General features: G+C 37.2%; 1 protein-coding gene across 11 annotated transcripts in view; it reads left to right on the top strand.

Annotated features, from left to right (window-relative positions):
• The window catches only part of EPB41L2 (erythrocyte membrane protein band 4.1 like 2), a 194,697-nt gene that overhangs the window by 82,066 nt on the left and 107,268 nt on the right, over nucleotides 1-5,363 (top strand). Inside the window, exon 1 of one of the 11 annotated variants that reach the window (XM_025042447.1) lies at nucleotides 3,535-3,637. The exons of the other annotated variants lie outside the window; for them this stretch is intronic. The gene's annotated coding sequence lies outside the window, so the exon portion shown is untranslated. Of the gene's footprint in view, nucleotides 1-3,534; nucleotides 3,638-5,363 lie in introns of those variants that run through there. 11 annotated transcript variants of the gene reach the window in all.

Here is a 5,363-nt window from a genome sequence, read left to right as displayed (position 1 = left end):
TGTTTCTGGGATGACCCTAGCTGTTTGTGGAAAAGACTTTGGCACAAATTTCTTTCTTGACCTAATTCTTAATGGGAGCAGCAGAGACTTGCTTTTAACAAATAAGATTGTTAGCACTTATCTTTGGTGTTACTAGAATTAGACATTTATTGAAAATTAGGCCTTGACTTTCATACACCCTTCTCTCCAACTTATAAAAAGGAATCTTAAACTTTGAACTCTTAAGATTTTTTGTTTGTTTCATTCTTAGAGTTTTTAGAATAAAAAATGGTTTATCTCACTAATTCAGAAAATAGGGTTTTAAAAATTGAGCATCTGGGAAAAACTGAACATTTTGACAACCATGGCTCTTAGGTATGAGGGCCATAATCCAGTGGGGAATAATATTTACCTGAGATAGTTCCATATATGCTCCCAGTTTCTTAGGGCTTATTTACCAAGGCATGTGTCAGAACATGATATGTGGGGGCTAATAGTGGCTGCGGATAACTGAAACCCCTGGATCAATCGTTTGAACCATATGGGAGTATGCTGTCTCACATAACATAGTAGGACCTGGCCATGTATGGCGTGCTCAGGGGCTGGTCCTCTTCTCTGTGATAGTCTTGTCAGTGCCCTCTACTGTGTGTCTCTTTTCCTCAGGCTTTCTTCCCTCATGGATTGTTCTAGATGGAAGCAGCATTTCTGGGAGTCATGTATACAGTGCTCAGAGGCAGAAGAGGGGCCTTCTCTTCCTTGTGGCTCTTGTAAAGAGAGAGGAACCTTTTCCCAGAAGCCCACCAACATACTTTCTCCATGTCTTCTTGGCCTGGGGAGGGGGACTACCATGATGGCCTTAGTCCAGTGGAACCTACCCTGGAACCCAACTTGGAGGCAGCCTCTTTTGGCATGCATGTGGAGGGGAGAGAAAAGCTGAACGAAATTTGGATTCTGTTAAAAAGAAGAACGGGTGGAAGAAATACATGCTCTGAATGTAACATGATCCTGCTTAGACTTGAACTAGCAAAGGACTACAGTTCATACCTTTTGTATATGTGGGTTTAATTTAAACCAGATGCTAGCTTATATCTTTATAAAAATAGTTCTTTCTCTCCTATAGGTCCCTTTTCCTTTAAAAAAACAAAACAAAAAACAAGTGATACAGTGCATTATAAAGATAACTAGGGTGGGCAGCATTGGATTATTTCCAAACTATTGTTTATCAAAGAGATAATATGAACTAACAGATAGTCCCTTTGGGATCTATCTGTACTTATTTGAATATGGGATATAGTATTTTCTAGACCTTCTGACACTAGAGATAAATAAACCTACTAGGGAGAAGAATTACTTACATTCTGCTCTAAGTCGGCCTGTTTTTGTTATTCCTTCTCCCTCTCCAGATATTTCTTTTTCCTCCCTGTCCTCCTCATCCCTTCTCCCTTCCATTTACATGCTGGATATATTTGATAAGCATCACTCTTGTTATGTCCTAAGTAGAGTTAAGTGGCTGCTGAATCATTTCTATATTTCTGGTGCTGTATTTTTTTTTCTCTCACATTTAATGCTTTAAGGGCAGGTAGTAGAGTCTTGAAAGACCTTGTCTTGGGTACAGGGTATTTAGGGAGATGAATGTAGGAAGTTCTCGGGGGTATTAGCGAGCTGCTCTACATGTCCTCTACCCAGTCACAACAGCAGAGGAAAACAAGTTTTGTGAGACCTAGAAAATGACCATGTTGGAACTGTGTGCACATTGCCAGTATTATTTAGGTTTTATTTGTTGCACAGTTTTTGTCCTTCTCCGAGTTCAAGGGAAAGCCACTCTACTCCCTCACCATTTTTGAAGTTTAGAAAAGCATACTTTCTCATTTTGTAAATCTTGAGCCCATAAGTAATGAACTGAGCTCTGTGGGTAGAAATCAGAGATCTCTCATTGCTCACGATCTCAGCAGAGGATGGGAGCCACTCAGCGGACAGCAGCACCCACACTGTTCCCTGCTCAGGGATTTTGTTAACAGTGAGGGCTCGTAGTAGCCTGGTTCTCTCAAGGTCTTAAGGAAACGTTTGGATCCAGTAATTAGCATGAACCCCTTGCTTGAAATTCTTTGTATGAGTGTCTGTAGTTGTGTATCTGTTTGCTTTGCTTTGCTTTGCTTGCTACAGTACTCAGATAAAGGGCCAGTGTTTTTCAGTAGCATAATGTTATTGGGTAGGTAGGTTAGGCTGGTGATAGAGATAGCACCTTGGAATTTACCTTCTTTTTAAAAAAAGAATGGTTTCATAGAACACAGTTCCTTACCTAACCGGTGCCGAACCTCTATTGATGATGGTTTTCTGCTTGGTTGCGTGTTAAATGACTCATGCTTTTTCTCATGGAGCTGTTACAATAAATGAACACTTTTATCAACCCAGATGGAGCATGCCAACATGGTAATTGTGTCAAAACCACATGCTTGTCTAATGGACTGGCTGTTCACAGCAGTGTTCTTTTTGGTTGATAAGTAGAAAGATCTTTACTTAGTATGTTATATAACTTACTAATGATGGATTTTGAGTATTTGTAATTAAAGCTTAGTGGAATGAGCATTACTAAAGTTTGGGAAACCGTAGTTCTGGTTTTGTCTTTACTCATCTAGCTTTGTGATCTCAGGCAAATAAAGTCTTTCTGAGCCTCAGTTACCTTTTTAATAAGATCAAATGAGGGTATTAGACCAGATTTCACAATACTCCTTCAGTAAATATTAGATGTCTCTTATGTGCCAGTCTAAGTGTTGAGAACATAGCAGTGAAAAAAAAGAGAAAGATCGCAGCTTTTATTTTAGTGGGAGAGATTGCGTTCCACTGCAGGAGTTTCCATTTTAGTGGGCGACAGAGTTTAAAGGCTTATCCATCTTTGAAACTCGTAGAATTATAGGCATGATAATTACGGTGCATGAATGTGCTATAATCATGTTTTCTTGATGGTGGTAATTTGTTCAAGAAACCATTTTATGAACAAAGAAGGTAGTGTTTAGGTTCGAGCTTTGTTGATCTCTTGAAACTATTTTAAGAATGTACTTATTTCCATATATTTACATCCATCCTTATTGTTGAGTATTTACAATCTAATTAGCCATTTCCATTGTTTTTTTATCTTGTAACTTCCGTTTGGATGGGCAGTACTGCTCAGCTCTGAGGTTCATTTTTTTATTATTACATTTATTGAGGCAACATTGATTAATATAATATCACATAAATTTCAGGTGTACAGCATCACAATTCAATGTCTGTTTACTCTATTGCACGCTCACCACAGCTCTGAGGTACTTAAAACGTACCTGTTGGAAATACAGCAGTGATTGAGGAGTACTGCTTTGTGAGGCTTCCTGGCTTGCTCTCTGTGTTAGCACCTTGTCTTTAGTTTTTGTCCATTAGCTCAGTTTCGATTACATGGCCCAATGATAATCTTCAGATATGATTTTCTCTGCGATGGGAATTCATCTGTAAATTTCTTATTTGGGGGAGGGATAGGGCTAATGATGATAAATGATAGGATACATTCATGTCATTCTGTAGCCTTTTTCACAGACTGGCACGAATCTTGGAGCACTAAGCCAAGAACAAGTTGATTCCCTTTTTATGGACAACAGAAGAGTTGTGATTGCATTATGAAATGCAGGTGAGAACAGATGTATGGTCCGTTTTCTGCTCCTCTGCTTATTACCTGCAAAATGGGGGTAATCCAACCTTGTAGGATGTTTTGAGTAGAAATTAATGTGTGCGATGTCTGACACAGTAAGCAGTGAATAATAGCTCTTATGATTAAAATACAAATATTAATACTTTTAACACAATAATCAAAACTTTAGTTTTATATTTCATTGCTTATAAAATATTTTGAGCAAAAATCAGCTTTAGTTGATTGGTCTCCAGCTTATTTCTCATGGCCAAAGTAATTAGAGGGGCACCCATTACCTTGATTAGCTTAGACAAGTATGACATTTTTGTTTTAATTTTTACCAGGGTATTTAATCAGCTCTCAAATATTTAATTAGAGACTATATGCTAACAATCAACTTTGGCATTTCATGATTAATGTAAAAAATATTCTCCACTTAAATGGTACGTGGAATAAAGAAAGAAAAGGTTTTCTGTACAACATGGAGCCAGTTTGAGTACTTACGTAAGGGTCTTATTGGCAGACATGATTTTGCATTTTTATTGCCTAATAGTGATGCAGCCACTATAGAAAACAGTGTGGAGGTTCCTCGAAAAATTAAAAATAAAACTCCCATATGAAAGCCAACAATTCTACTTCTGGGTAAATTTATTGGTAGAAAATGAAAACATTAATTCGAAAAGATATGTAGCCCCATGTTCAACGCAGCATAATTTACAATAGCCAAGATATGGAAACAACCTCAGTGTCTGTCCATCTATGGATGAAAGGATAAAGAAAATGTGAGGTATATATGAATATTATTCAGTCATGAAAAAAGAATGAAATTTTGACATTTGTGACAACATGGAATAACCTCAAGGGTATTATGCTATGTGAAATAAGTCAGAAAAAGACAAATACCATATGATCTTTCTCATACTATGTGGAATCTTCCAAAAAAGCAAACCCAAGCTCATAAAGGTGGTCGCCAGTGGTGGGGTTTGTGAGGTGGGAGAAAAGGGTGAACCGTTTCCTTTTTTTTTTTTTTTTTTAAGTTTAAATAAATTGAGAACAAAATCCCAAAACTTAGGTTTATTAATGGCAACTGTATTCTGTCTGAGCTTTCGTCTCAGGTCTTAGGAAAAAAAGCTTAATAATAATATTAGTTTGGTATAATGACTTAACAAATTAGATTTGCCCCATTTCTTCCTAAATGAAAGCAATGCTTTAATATCTTAACACATTTTTGTTTATATTGAACTAATATTTTCATTCAAAAACTATATAAAACAAATATAGTTTAATATTGAGCTGTGTTCAGTATCACTTGCCAGGTTTTAATCTTCAGGAATATTGATGATATAATTTTTCCACAGTATAACAGGCTAAAACCTAGATAGCCCACCTGGCTTTATCTGTAATGTTTACTTCCCAGTTTGATGAAAATATGTTTAAGTTTGGTGATCTGATATTACACACAGGTGTAGAGCCACTGCAGATTAGATTTGTTCGTTATTCTTTACCTCACTGCTTCTGCCATAGTACAGATCATCATTTCATGCCTGGGTTATTGCAGCAGCCTCCTGGATGTCTTTCCATTTCAGTCTTTTCTCTCATCCTGTGCTTTATAGCCTGGGCTATCTGAAACGTGAATCTGATTCTATCGCTCCTCTACTTAAAGTGTTCGTGTGACTTCTTACTACCTTTAAATCAGCCTCCAGACCTTTATTAGCACAACACACAA

Source organism: Pteropus alecto, unplaced genomic scaffold (assembly GCF_000325575.1).
Source record: "Pteropus alecto unplaced genomic scaffold, ASM32557v1 scaffold79, whole genome shotgun sequence".
In the NCBI taxonomy this organism is placed as follows: domain Eukaryota; kingdom Metazoa; phylum Chordata; class Mammalia; order Chiroptera; family Pteropodidae; genus Pteropus; species Pteropus alecto.
The sequence above is the reverse complement of the archived record's forward strand: the minus strand, read 5'-3'. Positions and strand labels throughout refer to the sequence as shown.